Here is a 20,178-nt window from a genome sequence, read left to right as displayed (position 1 = left end):
CTAAATTCTAACTCTAACAATGTAAACTGTTTTTTTCATAAGTGCCTGCTGTCTAAGTCCCAACCACCCATCCACCTAGACGCAGCTGGCTCTATGTAGACTACTGTTGTTACAGGATGACTGTGATGTGTATTTCTTTTAAAATATTTTCTTTTCTTGTTTTCTAGATCCAGTGGGCAGAGTCCGGGGCACTTTTGGTAAAGAGGTGAGATTATGAAGCTCTTTTTTGCTGCTCCCTGTATTTTCCACCATCTGCTCCCATATTCCTGCTACTTAGAGTCCACCTGCTGCTTCAGCCATGTCATTTGTCTTCAGGTCCTGCCCTGGGCTCCTCTGTGGCATTGCCCTGCACTGAACAGCTGTTGTTTTAGGACAGGCTGCATTTCTGTGAGTACAAGATGGTCTTTGCAGGTGGCTGGTATATGAATTTTAAGCTTGTTGAGTGCTTTGAGATATGAAGCTAAAAATACATGTGGGAGGTGTGTGTGTGTGTGTGTGTGTGTGTGTGTGTGTTTGAGGGAGAGATTATTCTTTGTACAAAGAAAAAGTGACAAGGGGTTATATGCCGCTGATGTTCCTGCATCATCATCATCAAATACTGTTTATTAAGCTTCCTCCACATCGCTGATGTTAAGGGCTTGCAGATTCTCCTGGGTTTCTCTTTTCTTCCTCTCCCTGTACTCAGCCTCCAACATCATTCTACCCTCCCAGCTCTTACCTTAGCAGTTTTGTACTAGTTTCTGTACTAAGACTTGACTACTCAATGTTATGAAGAAGAACAGGAATGCTGTGGCCAAAGAGGGATGGCCCAATATGCAAAAGCACACACCCTCACACCTTCTCAAAGAACAGGACAGAGCATTCCTTAGCCTCTCTAAGGAAGCCCTGAAATGATGTATCATCCTTTCCCATGGGGAGGATATTAAATACAAGTAGAGGGTTTCTGCTTCCAAAAATGTGTTGAAGACTCCTTCCAATAAAGCCTTGTGTTGGAGGTAGAGATGCAGCACCAGATCCCCTGTTGCAGGAGGATTTGTGGCCTCACCTGCTGGAAGTGTGTATGCAGACAGGAAGGCCACATCCAGTGACTAATCATGGCAGGGATATAAAGGCTGGGCCAGTTTGGACCAACATGGGACAGACAACATGGACCGTGTTAGTTCCAGAACTCCTTATGGGTCATCTGAGTTTGTCACTAACCCTACATCAATCTCAACTTCTCCCTCTGCCCAATCCTGCTTCTGTTTCCTTCCTGACACAGCTGTCGACCCAAGGGCCCTCCATAATAAATACTTATCCTGCCTACTATCCACCTCACTGTCTGCTTACTGGAGAACCCAATCTGCAATGGTTGGTGCTGGAAGTGATTTGAGAAAGAGAAGATGACTCGGTATGGTGGCTCACACCTGTAATCACAGCACTTTGGGAGGCGAAGTTGGGAAGATCACTTGAAGCCAGGAGTTTAAGAACAGCCTGGCCAACACAGTGAGACCCTGTAACGATTACATTTTTTTTCAATGAGTTGGGCATGGTGGTGCACTCCTTAAGTCCCAACTACTCGGGAGGCTAAGGCAGAAGGATCTCTGGAACCCAGGTGTTTGAGGCTGCAGTGAGCTATGATTGCACCACTGCATTCTAGCCTGGCTGACAGAGTGAGACCTTGCTGAGAAAGAGAGAAGGAGGTGGGGGAAGAGGGAGGGAAGAAAGAAGGGAAGGAAAGAAAGAAAGAGAAAGAAAGAAAAAAAGAAAGAAAGGAAGGAAGGAGAGATAAGAGAGAGAGAAAGGAAGGAAGGGAGGGAGGGGAAGAAGGAATAAAGAAAGAAAAAGAGAAAGGAAGGAAAAAGGGAAAGGAAGGAAGAAGGGAGGGAGGAAGAAAAGGAAAGCAAGTGGCTAGATGAGGTTTGAGAGCTGAATCCCTCTCTGGCTGGCAATGAGGACCCCATAGCTGGTGGTCAGTGGAGCAAAGACAGACATGGCACAAAGTGGTAACCCGTAACCCAGTTTTTATGACTTGCTGCTCTACTGAATGGTAGGCCAGAGGGAAGGAATGTTCTAGCTGGTGGAGGTATCTGGTATTTTAGGAATATGTGGGGAATAGTTACTACAAGGACAACAGAACTGAGGAGCTATTGATGATCTAAGCATGATTGATGATTAGAAGAAAGTAATGAAAGGCTAAGTGCATTAAGAAGCTCTTATCTTTTCCAGGAGGAGGACAGAGAAAGCTCAGGACAAGGCACAGGACTTAATCATCAGCATGGTAGGACTCCAAAGAGCTCCACACAAAATCTTGTGCATGAATGTTCATTGCAGCATTCTTCACAATAGCCAAAAGGTGGAAACAACCCAAATGTCCATCAATGAACTGATGGATATCAAAACATATCCACACCACCTGTGAACTATTATTTGGCCATAAAAGGAGTGAAGTACTGACACATGCTACAACATGGATGAACCTTGAAAACATGATGCTAAGTGAAAGAAACCAGTCTCAAGAGTCCAGATATTATATAAATCAATTTATATGAAAGTCAAGAATAGGGGAATCTATAGAGAAAGTAGATTTGTGGTTGCTTAGGGCTAGGGGTGGGCTGAGTCATAGGGATAGGTAAATGATAGCTACAAGTTATGGGTTTTCTTTTAAAGGTGATGAAAATATTCTAATTTTGACCACAGTGATGGTTATACGACTCCGTGAATATACTAGAAACCACTGAATTGAACACATTAAATGAGTGACTTGTACGGTATATATAAAGCATAAGGCTATTTAAAAAGTAAAGGCGGGAAAACCTAGGTGCAGACACATTACTATACTAAATGGGGGGGAAGAGGCCTTCTGCTGGTAATTGAGGCAAAATTCTCACCTCCATTGAGCAGCAGGACTCACTCCCTCAGCCATGTGGAGCTCTCTTAAGATGATTTGACTGTGTTGTTGGATAAATGCTGTCATTCATTGACATCCCAGTTGACACATTGCAACAAAAATCATTGTGACAAGGGCAGAAAAAGAACGTTCTACTAGATTCACCAAATCAATGACAAATGAGCGAGTCTTCTGCTTTTATAGCTGGAAGACCTTCATAAAGTAAGCTGAGCACATTTCCATCAGGCCAGGCTAAGAGTCAGACTTTTCCAGGCATTGTATGTCCCCACCGCTTCTTTCTGTCACCTCTTAAAGGGCATCAGAGGTTATTTCACAGAGGCAAGTGATGTATTCCCAGGAGACACAATGATAATGAAGGAGCCAGAGATTTCTGGTTATAGAATTGCCTCTGCTGCCAAAAGGCTGAAGATCTTTTGGAAATTAATTTAGCCAAATGTAGATAATTTCAATTTTTCCCATCTAAAAATGCAGAGGGTAGGCTATGTGGTATCCTAGCACCTTTCAACGATGATATTCTAGATGCTATTTTTTGGGATACCTGAGAACCTTTTGGTCTGATTCTGGCTTTCAGGATGGAATACTACAGAGTGCAATGACTGTGTAGTTGAATGTCATATTCTAAGACTGAGTTGAGCATTATCTGCCAAAAAGGGTCCTTCTGGCTTTGTTCTTATGGGAAGTCAAGAGCAGTGAGTGGTCCTATTATGTGGTTCTGGCACTCAGCTTTCCTAAACTTTCATCTTGGAGAGGACTCTGGATCCCATCCCTGCCCTCCATTAAAAACTCTTCCATCAGAATTGTCAAAGACCTCATCATTTCCAAAAGCTTTTAGTAGTTATTACCTTCTGTATGGTAACATTTAATACCATTTTACCCGCTTTTGTGTATGAAGCTCGCCTATTCTACGGCTTTATGCTGCTTTTTTCTTTCTATTACCCTGCTTCTTCTGGAACACACTTTGTTTGTCTCCATGGGTCCTTCTATGTTGTCCTCTCTTTGGAGTGGACATCCTTCAGTGTCTTTCCTTGGCCTTCTTCTCTCCCTTCTCCACTGGCTTCTTCAGGGAGATGACTCACTCTCACAATTTCAGCTGTTATTTTTGTATCTTTCTCTCCTGGAACACATCTCCACCTCTGACCACTTCGTGGAATTCTAAGTTTCTAACGGCTTGCTGAACATCATCACTTGAATGTCCTGCCAATGCATCGAATTCAGCATACTCAAAATAGACCTTGTCTTTGTCCCCAAAGTGGTTCTGTTTCCTAACTGGTGTTTCCCAGGCACCTGGCGTCAAAACTCCCAAGGCATCCATTGATCACCATGGACGCCTCCCTTCCCCTCAGACCCCATATCAGATCTGGCCTCCACAGTGTCTTGGCAACCTCTTAACTTTTGTATCTTCTATGTACCCACTCAGCTGCAGGCTTGCAGCTTGCATCCTCCCTTTCTCATGCCATTGGGTATGAGAAAGTTTCCCCAGTGGTACTCTAGCTTCCATCCCCTCAGCCTCTTCAGCGACCTTCTCCGTTATTTCTGGCATTGGGTGCTTCTCTCCTCTCCCTTCAAACTTTGCCTTTCCATCAGTATTGTAACATCCTTCATGTCTGTGGAGAACAAGTTATCTAAACACTTATTTATTTATTTTTTAGAGAAAAGATCTTACTCTGTCATCCAGGCTGGAATGCAATGGCATGATCATGGCTTACTGTAACCTTGACCTCCTGGGCTCAAGCAATCCTCTAGACTCAGCCTCTTGAGGAGCTAGGACTATGGGTGTGTGCCACCATGCCTGGCTAAGTTTTAAATACTTTTGTAGAGATGGGGTCTTGCTATATTGCCCAGGGTGATCTTGAACTCCTGGCCTCCAGCAATCCTCCTACTTCAGCCTCCCAAAATGCTGAGATTACAGGCATGAACCACTATGCCTGGCCTATACTATTTATCAACATCTTCCTCCCATTAGCTTAATTTTAATTAATTATATTTAATTAAAATATTATTCATAAACTCTACCTTTCAAAAATGTACAATCGAGTGGTTTTCAGTATATTCACAGGTCATGCAGCCACCACAGCCATGTAGTCCCAGGATATTTTCATCACCCCAAAAAGAAATCCCATACCCATTAGGAGTCTTTTCCCATTCTCCCCTATTCCCAGCTCCTGGCAAACACTAATTGATTCTCTGTCTCCATATATTTGCCTGTTCTGGATGCTTCATAAGAATTCGATCATTCAACACGTGGTCCTTTGTTGTTGGCTTCTTTCACTTAGCATACTGTCGACAAGGTTCATCCATGTGGCAGTGTATATCAGAACTTCATTCTTTCATGGTTGAATACTCTGATTTCTATTCAGATCTCTTTTGCCTTTTATGGCTGAATAATGTCTCATGGTACAAATATACCACATTTTGTTTATCTGTTCAGCTACTGATAGATGTCTGGGTTGTTTACACCTTTTGGCAATGATGAATAATGCTGCTATAAACACTTATGTCCAAGTCTTTGTTTACACAGCTGTTTTCATTTCTCTTGGGTATATATCTAGGAGTACAATGGCTGGATTTATGGTTGACTTTTTGGGGAACTTCCAACTGTTTTTCAAAATGGCTGCACTATTTTACATTCTTAATCATCAATGTATGGGCCCTTCAATTTGTCCATGTCCTTGTCAACACTTGCTGTTTTCTGTCTATTCTACTCTAGCCATCCTAGTGAATGTGAAGTGATATCTTATTGGGGTTTGGATTTGCATTTTTCTACTGACTACTAATACTGAGCATGTTTTCATGTGCTTTTTGATTATTTGTGTATCTTCTTTGGAGAGATTCAAAATTATTTGTCTATTTTTTCATTAAATATTTATAGACAGAAAATTTATTTTTTGCTAGTTTTATTTTCAAAATTTATTATGCTATATTTCAAATATCAAAGGGAAATTAAAATAATAAAACCAACACCCATATTCTTAAGAAATAAAATGTTACTGATCGGGCATGGTGGCTCACACCTGTAATCTCAGCACTTTGGGAGGCTGAGGCGGGCAAATAACTTGAGGTCAGGAGCTTGAGACCAGCCTGGCCAATATGGTGAAACCCTGTCTCTACTAATAATACAAAAATTAGCCAGGCATGGTGGTGCCCACCTGTATTCCCAGCTACACAGGAGCTGGAGGCAGGAGAATCACTTGAACCCAAGAATCAGAGGTTGCAGTGAGCAAAGATTGCATTACTGCACTCCAGCCTGGGAGACAGAGCAAGACTCTGTCTCAAACAAACAAACAAACCGTAATAATAATAGAATAAAATAAAATATTACCAATGTCTTTAAAACCTTTGTGTACTTTCTGCTGATTGCATCCCTTGTCTATCCCTCCCCAGGGTGTTTTACTTTTCTGTTTAACATTCCTATGATTTTTATTTTTAAATGTCTCATTCCTTAACAACATTGCTTTTAAGTTTATATAAATTGTGTTCTAGTGTACATTTTCTTCTGCAAGTTGATTTTTTATTTAACTTTATGCTTATGAAATTCATCCATGGTAATATGTTTAGCTCTGGTTCATTTGTTTTCTCTGTTTTGTTTCCCTATAGGAATATATCACAACAGACTTATCCATTTTTATGATTTACCGCCTCCAAATCATTCTCCACACTGCTGCTAGAGAGATCTTTGTAAAATGCAGATTTGATCAGAACACTTCCCTGTTTAAAATGTGCTAGTGTCTTCTCTTTGCCATCAGGAAGGAAAAAAACCCGAAGTTGTTTGCATGGTATAAAAACTCCTTGTGATCTGCATATAAATTCCTTGTGATCTGGTCTTTTGTTACCTCTTCAGACTCATTTTTTCCATCTAGCTGCTCATAATATTTTCACTTTATCTTTCAGCAGTTTAACTGATGTGTTTAGTGTGTGTTTTTGTATATTTGTGTATGTGTGCATTTTATTTATCCTGCCTGGGTTCTCTCTGAGCTTCTTAAATCCATGGTTTGTTGTTTTTCATTAATTTTGGAACATTTTCATCCATTTTTTCTTCAAATATTTCTTCTCCTCCTTTCTCTCTGCTCCTCCTTCTTCTCTTCTTCTCTGATGCAAGTTCCACGAATGGGTTGGGTGCGGTGGCTCATGCCTGTTGTCCCAGTGAGTACTTTGGAAAGCAAAGGTGGGAGGATACCTTGAAGCCCAGAGTTCAAGACCAGCCTGGGCAACATAGGGAGACCCTATCTTTACAAAAAATTTAAAAATTAGCTGGCATGGTGTCATGCACCTGTAGTCCTAGCTACTTAGTCGGCTAAGGTGGGAGGATCACTTCAATCCAGGAATTCAAGGTTACAGTGAACAATGATTGCATCACTGCACTCCAGCTAGGACAATGAAGAGAGACTTTGTCTTGAAAAAAAAATCCACAAATGTCAGACCATTTGATATCGTCCAACTGTCAATAGATTCCCTGCTGGTTTTTCCTACTCTTTTTTCTCTTTGTTTCATTTTGAATAATCTACTTTATCTATATTCAAGTTTACTAACTTTTTCCCTTAGCTGTGTCCAGCTTTCTAATAAGCTTATCAAAGAAATTCTTGCTATCTGATATTGTATTTTCTATTGCTAGCATTTCCATTTGACTTCTTAAGAGACTTTCCATTTCCCTGCTTAAATTTCTTATCTGTTCATGCTTTGGCCCATCTTTTCTACTGGGTACTAACATATTCATCACAGTTAAAGTCTCTGTTCAATAGTTACATCATCTGAGTCATCTCTGGGTCTGATTCTATTGATTCCTTTGTCTCCTGACAGTAAGTTGTGTTTTCCTTGATTTTTTGTGTATCTTGTAACCTGTTATCGAATGATGGTTATCATTTACAGAACAGTAGTGAATTAGGTAAATAACATTTACACTTAGAAATAGAAACATCTCTTCTTTCATGGCATTAATATGTGTGTGGAGTGGTTAGTCAATCTAGTTAGTAGTTCAGAAGTATTTGAATGTTGTTGTTTGTTATCTTCAGTGCACCACAGGCTTCATATTCCCCCATGGTGGCCTGCCAGAGGGACTTCTCATGTTTGTGATCCACTTTCAGCTTCAGTCATCTCTGCACACCAATCTGATAGGGGTTCCCTACCCACATCTTCCCCTTCTGTAGTGGAAGACTACTATTATTACTCAGTGCTGGGCTCATTGTGAGTGGTAGGCAGGTTCTCACTTCTCTTGGTCCAGCTCAGTTTTAGGCAGGACCTGGGTGCCTCAGGTGTGAGGACTTCTTGGGATTCCTCCCTTTTCCCCCCATCACAGCTGAACTTTGCCTTGTGTCTTTGGTAGGTCTTGGGCAGGAGAGTATTTCCTACCACTTCCCTGCAAGAGCAGACCCCTGTTATGTATTGGCACAGGATCCTGGGTCAATGACATTTTCCTGCCCCTCCTTGTGGAGCAGACAACTGATGCTTCTACCCTTCCTCCAGACACAGTAGATCTTTGGATAATTCGGGGGTAGGGGCAGGGTAGAGGGTTTTTTACTCCTCCCTTAGAAGCAGACAGGATTTCTTCTTCCTCTTCTTCACCATCCCTGGGGGAGAAAGGGTTGTTGCTGCTCCCTCATGGCATGAGGTGATTGCTTCATAGCGGACAAAGGTCTGAGGAAGCAAGTGGTGTTTCATGCCTGTCCTGAGAGGCAGCATTTGCTTCCTGCACACCCGTGTCAATGACAGGAGCTCTCTCTGGTCCCTTCCCCTAGCTGCCTCCAATCTTTCTTGCAGCTGCCGTGTGGAGATTCATGGAGAAGATCTTGGGATGAGTGCAAACTTTCTATGTATCTGACTCTCAGTTCTAAATGGATAGGTTAGCCACCTATGGCTTTCAGGAATTTGTTCAATTTTTAGCTGATTCCTTTCTACAGGCTCCTACCACCACTTCTTTCTCCTGTGCTCTTCCAATGTTAAAAAAGTTAATACGTTTCATTTGTCTTTGTAGGCACTTGTCACTCCTTAAAATTTAGTTCCTTTGGTTGCCTTGAAACCTCGGCTCTCTATTGGGTTCAAGACAAGCTCTGATTTTGTAGATGATCCAGCTTTCTCTCAGCATTAGGATATGAGGAATATTCTTTTGGGGGCTTTGTACAACCTAAGAAGTCACAGAAGTCCCTGACTCACCTCTTTGTGCCTTTTCCTATGTGAACAAAGCATTCTGTGTTGCTGAGGCTGTGCTACGCTGTTCCCTCTGTTAGAAATGTCCTGACCTATTACTTTGTTTTTCTTTTATTTATTATGTTGTTGTTTACCAAATTTATTCACAGACATAGTTTAAAGCAAGTGTGTTAAAAGGCTTTAAAGTACTAAAGGCAGAGGCCCCTGCTTCTTCTCTCCCCTTTTTAAATCCCTTTTCCAATGGGCTCCATGCTCAACTCCTTTAGGTGATTATTTTGGCATCTACCTTCATGTATCTAAATAACATGCTTAGATGGCTACTTCTTGATTTTTCAGTTTTCTACAATATCAATTTACACTCCGTTATGAAATATGAGGATTTGTCTTTTATCTTTTTCCACCACCACAAACATCCACCTATTTGATTCTCCCATCCCAACTCCAAAAATACTTTTATCATAATATTGATAAGATCAATATTTAGGGTTTACCGTAATATGACTTTAATATGACTTTTTTTTTTTTTTTTTTTTGAGACAGGGTCTCACTCTGTTACCCAGGCTGGAGTGCAGTGGCATGATCTCAGCTCACTGAAACCTCTGCCTCCTGGGCTCACGTGGTTCTCCTGCCTCAGCCTCACAAGTAGCTGGGATTACGCGTGTCTGCCACCACGCCTGGCTAATTTTAAAAATATTTTGAGTACAGACAGGCTTTCGCTATGTTGGCCAGGCTGGTCTTGAACTCCTGGCCTCAGGTGGTCCACCTGCCTTGGCCTCCAAAAGTGCTGGCATTACAGGCGTGAGCCACCGCACCTGGCCTAATATGACTTTTAAATGATTTTTTAATTAAAATGTTAATCAAAGCTTAGCCATGGAATAAATTGTAATTACTTTAGCTTTCATAAAAAATATTTTGCTTTCTCTGCAGTAATCATTGTCTTGTTTGCTTGGTTTCTATCACCAACCCAATCCTAATAATTAGTTGAACCCTAAACCCTGTGTTCATGTCTCAATTTTTTCTCGATACATTCAAACACAACAGATAACCTATCAATTTCATCTTCTTTCTAACATGCCGTAGTCTGGACTGGCTGCCTTTTATGCCAGGAACTTAGCTGTTATCCCGGATCTTGCTTCCTATCAACCTGTTGTAATCTCTGTATTAGTCTGTTTTTACACTGCTTTAAAGAACTACCTGAGACTGGCTAGTTTACGAAGAAAAGAGGTTTAATTAACTCCCAGTTCCACAGGCTTAACAGGAAGCAAGGCTGGGAAGCCTCAGGAAACTTACGATCATAGCAAAAGGCAAAGGGGAGGCAAGCACCTTGTTCACATGGTGGCAGGAGAGAGAGAGAGAGCAAAACGGGAAGTGCCACACCCTCTTAAACAACCAGATCTCGTGAGAATTCACTCACTATCATGGGAACAACATGGAGGAAATCCACCGCCATGATCCAGTCACCAGACTGGGGTCCCCATCAAGTTTCTCCCTCAACACTGGGAATTACAATTCAACGTGAGATTTGGGTGGGGACGCAGAGACAAACCATATCACCCTGTTTGCTGTGGCCATCTCTTTTTCTTTTCTTTTGTTTCTTTAAGTATTTTATAGCTTCCTTGGATAATTGATGTTCCCATGGTTTATGACAGGTAAATTTATAAGACTTTACCATCATAACATTGAAACATTTATTTTATCCTATGTGATTGATGGTTAATTTTAAGTGTCAACTTGACTGGATTAAGGGCAACTAGATAACTGATAAAGCATTATTTTTTAATGTGTCTGTAAGGATTTTCCCAGAGGACGTTGGCATGTTAGTCAGTGGACTAAGGGGAGAAGATCCAACCTCAGTGTGGGTAGCACCATCCAATCAGCTGGGGGCCTAGGTAGAACAAAGAGGCAGAGGAAAGGCAAATTCAACCTCCATCTTCTGGAGCTGGAATGCCCTTCTTCTCATGACCCTGCAAGTCAGAGCATTAGGCCCTTGGATTCCAGGACTTGCACCAGGGGCCTCCCCAGTTCTCAGGGCTTTCAGACTTGGACTGAGCCATGCCGCTGGCTTCCCTGCTTCTCCAGCTTGTTGATGCCCTTTCATGGGACTTCTCAGCCTCCATAATTGCGTGAGCAAATTCCTCTAATAGATCCTCTTTTATTGCTCTCTCTCTACATATATATTCTATTGGTTCTGTCTCTCTGGAGAACTCTAATATGTCCTGAAATCTGATTCATCATTTGACTGGATCAAGTGTTCTATGTTGGAAATAATATACCTTTTACATTTTAGAGACATTCTCGCATTGCCTTCTTTTTCTGGTGCCATTTTGATTTCTGCTCCATTGTTTGTCTCTGGTATTCTGAAATTTTATGACAATATCCTGGGTACTTCCTGTACCCTTACAAAAATAAATCCTTTTGATTCTGGGAAATTATGTTTTTTTTTTTTTTTTTTATAATTTCTTCCCATTTCTTTTCTCTTTCCTGGAACTACTTTTGGGTGTTAGAGCTCCTAAATTGGACTCTAGTTTTCTTATCATTTCTTCTATGATCTATCTCTTTTTCTTTCTGCTTCACTTTCTGAGTGAATGCTTCAACTTTATCTGTCCTTGCTTCTGCTAAATTTCTCATATTTTTAATTTTTAAGAGTAGTTTTCTTTTCTCTGAATGTTCCTGTTTGAAGACATTCTGTTTTTGTTTTATGAAAACAATATGTTTTCTCTCTGATGATACTAAAGAGAAGTTTGTGCATTTTCTTCTTCTTGTGTAACCCCTGTTTCTTTCAAGTTTTCTTTTGCTGTTTGTTATTTTGGTTGCTAACACCTATTTTAGGGGCTTTTCTCAAATGCCTGGTTTTCTTGGTTGCTCATTTTTAAGAGTGGCTTACTAAGAAAACTGTTGAAAACTCTAAGTTTGTTGGTGGGGCTGGTGGAATTGTAGGAATCGCTGTAAGGAAAGTAGCTGGGCTGTTACATTGGAAAAATCTGTCAGTAGCATTAAGTCTTTCTTATAGGGATAGAGAGATGCCCCTGTGAAGGCTCTTCCAATATCTACCTAGAGAGGTAGCATGCGCCACCAGCATTCTGGGACCTGAGTTTGGGAAAAGGGATGGGGATTTCAGCATCGATAAATAAGTGTTTACTCAGCCCTTTTGCTTCAGTATGGTGCCCTCACTCCCAGCTGGGCCTCCATCTCTAGTCCAGGGACCTTCTTCAGAGTACAAGCCTCCCATCTCCTGCCGGGATAGACAGGGTGCATCCACCCATCTCTATGGAGGGAGCTGGGGAGAGGATCTCAGGATCTAACTCATAAGCAACTTAGCACTATTTATTTAGACCTACCTTTACACACACACACACATACATGCATACACACACATGCACACACACACACGTGCACACACATGCACACGTGCACACACACGCATGCACACACACGCATGCGTGCACACACACACGCGCACACACACACACACGCACACACACATGTGCACACACACACACCTGTATTCTAGGGGTAACCACTGCCACCAATTCTTGTGACTTTGGAATTCTCTGGCGTTAATTGGATTGATTCTTGGCCTCCTTCAATACTGGTTTAGCATTCAGCTTTCTCGGGTCTTTTAATTCATTATCACTCTCCAAAACTCACCCAAACCCTCCCATCAGGCCTTGAGAGATTAATATGTCATCAGTATGTCAAATAAAAAATTGGCTGGGTGTGGTGGCTCATGGCTGTATTCCCAGCTACTCAGGAGGCTGAGGTGAGAGGATCACTTGAGCCCAGAAGGTCGAGACTGCAATGAGCCGTGATGGCACCCCTGCGCACCAGCCTGGCAACAGAGGGAGACCCTGGCTCAAAAAAACAAAACAGAATATAACAAAAATAATCCCAACCAAACAGAACAACAACAACAAGGAATCAGAGAAGGCTCAGGGGAGGGACTACTGGAAGTGGCCCAAGTAAAGACAGGTGACTGGAGGCTTCTGCATAAGGGACGGCAATTTAAGCCTACACATTTACCATTGCTCCCACCTGAAATGATAGCGAAGGAATTGTTTTGAGGGCAAAAAACAAACAAACAAACAAACAAACAAAAACTCCCAGGAAAAAAAGATGGGAGGAGAGAGGTAGCTCATATTAGGCAGTTATGAAGAATATAGTAATAAAGGTCAGGCCAGGCATGGTGGCCCATGCCTGTAATCCCAGCACTTTGGGAGGCTGAGGCAGGAGGATCACATGAGCCCAGGAGCTCAAGACCAGCCTGGGCAACAAAGTGAAACCCAGTCTCTACTAAAAATAATTTTTTAAAAGTTAGCTGGGTGTGGTGGCAGCTGTGGTCCCAGCTACTCAGGAGGCTGAGGTGAGAGGATTGCTTGAGCCCAGGAGTTTGAGGCTGCAGTGAGACATGATTGTGCCACTGCACTCCAGCCTAACAGCAAGATCCTGTCTAAAAAAAAAAAAGAAGAAAAGACAAGAAATCAGGGTGCTGTTGCATGGGAAGTTTCAGCTTCTCATGGTGGCTAAAGTGAACAGGGCTGAGAGACTTGAAGGGATTAGTCTTCATGGCCTATTTCAATGGAAGGTGAGTCAAATGTCCAGCCTAAGTGTCTGGCTAGAGCCCAGCATAGCTGACATTACGGAGTCTCTGGGCCATGGTTCTCTCTTGTAGTAGGAGCAAGCTTACTCCAGCAGACACTTAGGTTTCTGGCATTACCAACCTCTGCTGAAGCCCTCAGTTGATGGGGCCTTTTGGGGAGGGGAGATGTCCCTGGAACAAGCACATGGAGCTTCCTCAAGGAGCTCAGACAAGGGCAATTGTTGGGGCCCAGGAGAAAGTCGTATTAAGCAGATGGGCTCTCTACCCAATGCACACAGAAACCAATACTATGGCATGGGCTTTTGAGATAAAAAAGGCTTTATTGCAAGACAGACCAGCAAGGAAGCAGGAGGGAGGCTGAAATCTGTCTCCTCCACTGGGGGTCTGGGGCAAATTTTAAGGGCTCATGGGCCATGGAAAAGGACTTAGGAATAGTTGGCTTGGCAGGGTCTGACTGGAGGGTTTCACATTTGACCATTTATAGTAAGGTATGTTGAGGCAGATTTTACCCCGATCTTTGGGGCCAATGGACTCCTTGCATCTGAAATAGTTCCAGCATTCAGGTTCTGGTCATGTCCTAGTCTTCTGGTTCTGTTGGAAGGACTTACTGGTTGTGGGTGTTATTAGGGGTCAACGCCTTTCCTATTGCTCAGGCTACATGACTTGCAGTTTCTGGCTGTGTTATACCTACATGGTAACTCGACAGAGTAGGCCCAGTTTGGCCTGGTCCTATGGTTAGAAGAGAGGAAGTACTTACGTGCACTTGAAGCAGCTGTTGGGTACATGGTCACTGCACAACTGCACAAAAGTACAGGTACCAGGCCGGGCGCAGTGGCTCATGCCTGTAATCCCAGCACTTTGGGAGGCCAAGGCGGGTGGATCACCTCACGTCTGGAGTTTGAGACCAGCCTGGCCAACGTGGTGAAACCCCGTCACTACTAAAATTACAAAAGTTAGCCAGGCGTGGTGACACTCGCCTGTAATCCCAGCTACTCAGGAGGCTAAGGCAGGAGAATCGCTTGAACCCGGGAGGCGGAGGTTACAGTGAGCTGAGATCATGCCATTGCACTCCAGCTGAGGTGACAGAGAGAGACTCCATCTCAAAAAAAAAAAAGATAAAAAAGAAAAAAAAAGTACAGATAACAGCTCACAGCATTACACAAACGTCATTCATGTTTAATGCAATTGTTGCTATCTTTACACCTAGTCCTATGTTTGGAAATTATATTAACATACAGCCTGGGCAATATAGCGAGACCTCGTTTCAACAAAAAATTAAAAAATCAGCTAGGCATGGTGACATGTGCCTGTAGTCCCAGCTACTTGGGCGGCTGAGGTGGGAGGATCGCTTGAGACCTGGAGGTCAAGGCTGCAGTGAGCCATGATTGTGCCACTGCACTCCAGCCTGGGCAACAGAGCAAGACTTTGTCTCAAAAAAAAATCATATTAACATAAAATTCAATTTAATGAACTCAAAGTTCATTATGATTGATGATAAGACTTTTGCCAGTAAGAGGTTTGGGGAAAGTAGAATGTTACGAAAATTCCAGATGGTGAGAAGCATCTGCGATCTCTTGCTGTTCTTCTTTTCCCCAGGACTGTGTTTCTGGCATGGCCAAATCAGTCACACACGCTCCATGACCCTATGCCCATGCCCTTGAATGGAGATGCGGGTTGCTGCTGGCGTCGGGCCCCTGCCCATCCCGTGGATGACACGCCTGACCCACGTCCCCTCGCGTCTGTCTGCTGACAGGACTGTGCTCACCAGCTTTGATAAAACCAAAGAGGGGAGAACAGCTTCTCGTCACCTGCTGTAGAGGCAGCATCTACGCAGGGTGGCCTCTGTCCTCTCCTTGGCTGTTGGCTTTTTACACATCAGTGTCCTCATTTCCCCCACAAGCCCAAGGGCACCTGACACACCGTGTCACTCAGTGACTTCACCTGCGAAGAGAAGGGGAGCAGGGCCAGGTGCTGTGTTTTCTCTAACATTGAGGTTGACCTTTCAACACCAGAACACGTGGTGGAAGGAAAGAGTTTTCCCCATCCTCACAGCTCTGGAAAAGAGGAAGAAAACACTACCAGTTAAATCAAAAGCTTCAAAAGGCATCGTAAATTCCCGTAGCAGGATATTTAAAGAATGGTTTTAACAATCAGACTAAATAAGGCGACCTGACTCCATGCCTGGAAAACTCACCAGGCTCAGGAGAGCTTTGTCATTATTACCTCATCTGAGAGCCACTTAACCCAGGCAGGCCGTGGACGTGCCTTGCTGGCTGATCTCACGCAGGAGAGATCGGTGCAGTGCAGGCAGGTGGCAGACTGGCCGTGCCTCCACGCAGGCCCTCCCTGGCCACCACTGTTCGGGATTCAGTTCTTGTTTCTGTTGTTACTCAGAGGGCATAGAGGAGACCGGTATACCCAGCGGCCAAAGGCAGGGCCCAGGCGGGGGTGAGCACAGGTGTGTTATTTCTTTCTTTCCACTTCTAGTTGGAGGCATTTCTCTAGGGAAAGGGAGTTAGGGTTTCTCTGCAGCAAGCAACCCCCTTGCCTTTCCTCTCCATGATTTTGTGAGTGCAGGAGGATTCCTGATTCTGGCTCATGTGGTCCAAGTCCATTCAGAGATACAGGTGTGAACCAAGCCCCTGCCACCAACTTACTGTGTTAGTGAATAAATCACAAAGACTCTTTGGACAATTTGGGGACATTTAGGGGCCTTCGAGTTTCAATATTCTGTAATTCTGACAGCTCTCTGGCTGTCCATGGGTAATGCACACTTTTGCCTTTTATTGGCAGGAGCTGAGGATTTTATTGATTCCGTTGGGTCTGAGAAGAAAGGAGGCCCAGGCACTCATCTTCTCCTAATTAATTTTTCATGTTCCACAGCAGCGATTCCTCCTACAGCCAGGAGAGGCTGAGCAGCGGCTTCGCTGATGCTTTCTGTTAGCATCAGATGTCAGCAGAACCGGCCCACCTCCTGGTCCTGCAGCCCCAGTGGGTGTCTAGGGAGGGAACACAGCTGTCCCTTCTCTCTTCTCAAAGACAGGTGGTGGGGCAGAATTGGGGGAGGGGGACAGAGAGAGAGAGAGGGAGAGAGAAAGGAAGACAGAAAGAGGCAGAGAAGGAGGGAGAGAGAAAGGAAGACAGAAAGAGGCAGAGAAGGAGAGAGAGAGAAAGGAAGACAGAGAAAGGGAGAGGGCGGGAGAGAGGAAGAGAGGAAGAGAGGAGAGAGAGAGAGAATGGCTTGCATAATTGAATGAGAATTGTCTTCCCCAATGCCGGGCATGGTGGCTCACGCCTGCAATCCCAGCAGTTTGGGAGGCTGAGGGAGGTGGATGACTTGAGGTCAGGAGTTCGAGAGCAGCCTGGCCAACATGGTGAAAGCCCGTCTCTACAAAAATTAGTCGGGCATAGTGGTGGTGCACACCCGTAATCCCAGCTACTCAGAAGGCTGAGGCAGGAGAATCGCTTGAACCTGGGAGGCAGAGGTTGCAGTGAGCTGAGATCCCACCACTGCACTCCAGCCTGGGCGACAGAGTGAGACTCTGTCTCAAAAAATAAATAAATAAATAAATAAATAAATAATAATAATAACTGTCTTCCCTGAGATGAAAAGGATCGTTTCCCAGCAGGGAAACCCTAGAGCCCAGGTGGCCCAATGGCTTCCTCGGGGTCATAAACAGCACAGTTGCAACGTGAACTTCTGTTGGTTTTCTTCACTGAAGTAGAGCTGCTGCTGCCGTGAGTTAAGGCATCATCCGGTTTTGATCCTTCCAAATAGTCACTGAAGATAGTGGTGTGCATCCCCAGGTGCTATCAGAGGACTGTTTTTCTCTTATCAGGGAAGTCCTGTGCATCTTGTCCCACAGGGCTATGGAGATGTGGTTGGCATGGGACACACCCCCTTCATGCTTAGTTAAAGCACAATTGCACTGCTGTGGACTGGCTTTGTCTCATCCCCCGTCATGCTGTGAACACTCTGGAGAGAGGAAGTCTGTTTTGTTTTTCTGGCTCCCAGGACCCCATCCAGAGAGACAGGAACATAGGAGGTGCCCATTGAACAGTTGTTCAATGGATGTGAAATAAAGGAACACAAATATGACCCTTGCTTTTATCTTCCTTGGGCATCCCAGGCTCTGGCATTTAGATCAAATGGTTACAGTCTATAGAAGTTGATTCTGTAGACTGTGGTCTGGGAGCACAGGGCAGAGGCTCAGCCCAATGATCGCCCTTCACTGTGTCGAATGCCCTGTGCTTCACTACCAGGCTTTTTGATGTGGCTGAGAAAGTTTACGTTCAATCTCAAAATGCTCTCCTTAGGGAACATCTGATACGGTTTCCTTGAGAAAATAAATTAATTTCTCAGGTTTGGCATTGGCAAGTGTCCCACTCACTGCCCGTTAGGAACCCTGCTTTCCAAACCTATACTCCTCTTACTATGTCATCCTGATGCCCTGTTTAGTTGCTTCTCATAAGAATGGAAATGGTAGCCAGCCCTGGTGGCTCACACCCATAATCCCATTGCTTTAGGAGGCCAAGGCAAGAGGATTTCTTGAGACCAGGAGTTCAAAACCATCCTGGGCAACTTATCAAGACTCCACCCCTTCACAACAACAATTTATTTATTTATTTATTTATTTAGAGATACAGTCTTGCTACATTGACCAGACTGGTCTTGAACTTCTGACCTCAAGCGATCCTCCCATCTTGGCCTCCCAAAGTGGTAGGATTATAGGTGTGAGCCACTGCACCCAGACTAACAAAATATTTTTAAATCAGCTGGGCATGGTGGCTCACACCTGTAGTCCCAGCTACTTGGAGGCTGAGATGGGATGACTACTTGAGCCCAGGATTCCAGGATGCAGTAAGCTATGATCATGCCACTGTAATCCAGCATGGGTGACAGAGCCAGACCCTGTCTTAAAAAAAAAGGAAAATAATAGTAAGGGTGGTGGGGGAAGAGGGATGAAGAGCGGTTGGTTATGGGTACAAACATATAGTTAGATAGAAGAAATAAGTTCAGATGTTTGATAGCACACTAGGATGATGATACTTAGCATCAATGTTATGCATATTTCAAAGTAACTAAAAGAGAGGACTTGAAGCCAACACAAAAATGATAAACACTCAAGGTGAGGCATTTCCCAATTACCCTGACTTGATCATTACACATCCTTTGCATGGAGCAAACACTCACATGTGCCTCATGAATATGTAAATCATTATACATCAATAAAACGGGGAAAACTAGATAATAAAAAATAGAAATGGAGGAGATTAAAGAATAGAAATGGAAAAGCATGTGTAGTAAGTGAGTGGGAGGATGATATGTTGAAGTGAGTTGCTTCAGAATGCGGGTGCTTACCTTTGTCATGTCCATTGGGTACCACGAATGACTTGAAGATGTCATTTTTTTTTCTGGATAGGACAAAGGGAATGTAGGTGTATATTCTGGTATCTCCCCATTTCTTTCTCTTATGCCTGAGGTTTCTTGGTGAGTTTTGTTAAGTTCATTTGTGACATCCTTTTGGAAACAGAGTGTAAACTTGTTCTATCTCTCTCTCTTCTCTCCGTTCTTGCCCAGGCTGGGACTCTATTCCCCGGGGTGATGGAAGACTGGCTCTTGAGCTGCATCCTTGGTAGCTTTTCCTTCTTCATCTCATTGCCAGTGAGGACACTGAGGAGGAGAAGGAGGTGAGGAGGAGGAAAAGGAGGAGGAAAAGGAGAAAACCAACCACGATCCACTGTCACCAAATGAGCATGCCAGGTTGCCATGCTGCACAGCTCCAAGAAGCACCACTGTCCATGTGGTCAACATGGATGGATCCCTGAGGAGGTGTCCAGCAGCAGCCTGCATGCCATGCGCAGCTCTGAAGTCAATAATCCTGGAAAAAGGGTCATTCCTTCCCAATAAACTATAGTGGGCTATCTCCCGCAGACACCCACGAAATTTCCCTCCTTTTCCTTCCATGGAGGACTGGTGAAAACGTCATCGTGGACCTGACCTGCATCTGGAGACCATCCCTCAGAGGCGCTGCAGAGCTCCTTTCTGCCCAGGCATTTACGGCGGGTGAGAACTTGGAGAGGCGAGCTCACGAGGGAGTTGGGGTTTTGACTTGGCCATGACTACTCAGCCCAGGATGAAAGCTGATACTTTCTGAGTGCATTCTTTGATTAACCCTTCAATCCTCACAATCACCCCATGTCACCAGGAGGAAACTGAGGCAAAGTCCACACAACTGGCAAATCTGGTATGACTCTCTTTCTGTCACAGCGGGTTTGCTGGGCACAGACCTGCAGCCAGATGCTCAGGTGAGTTAGTTCCAGTGGCTGCTTTTTTGTGGCACCCAGACCTCCGTTCTCTCCCTTCATCACTGACCTGTTGCCGGTGCCTTCTTGGGACTCTCCCAAGGCCTTGCTGCTTTTCTCTCCTTCTGGGCTTTGACCAAGGCTTACCCATGTGGCCACACAGTTTCAGCAACTTGGGGGAAAATGATAGGAGGTTGAATCCCTTTCCCTTAGGAAGGGACTGAGGCTTCTCATGCTCCATCTAGCA

General features: G+C 44.0%; 1 long non-coding RNA gene across 1 annotated transcript; it reads left to right on the top strand.

Annotated features, from left to right (window-relative positions):
• The first annotated feature begins 1,261 nt into the window (after positions 1-1,261).
• LOC134807964 (uncharacterized) lies at positions 1,262-19,934 on the top strand. Its single transcript, XR_010149704.1, has 3 exons — positions 1,262-1,485; positions 2,209-2,260; positions 19,207-19,934. It is a non-coding gene; the product is annotated as an uncharacterized LOC134807964 (long non-coding RNA).
• Positions 19,935-20,178: the final 244 nt, after the last annotated feature.

Source organism: Pan troglodytes, chromosome 1 (assembly GCF_028858775.2).
Source record: "Pan troglodytes isolate AG18354 chromosome 1, NHGRI_mPanTro3-v2.0_pri, whole genome shotgun sequence".
Classification (NCBI taxonomy): Eukaryota; Metazoa; Chordata; class Mammalia; order Primates; family Hominidae; genus Pan; species Pan troglodytes.
The sequence above is the reverse complement of the archived record's forward strand: the minus strand, read 5'-3'. Positions and strand labels throughout refer to the sequence as shown.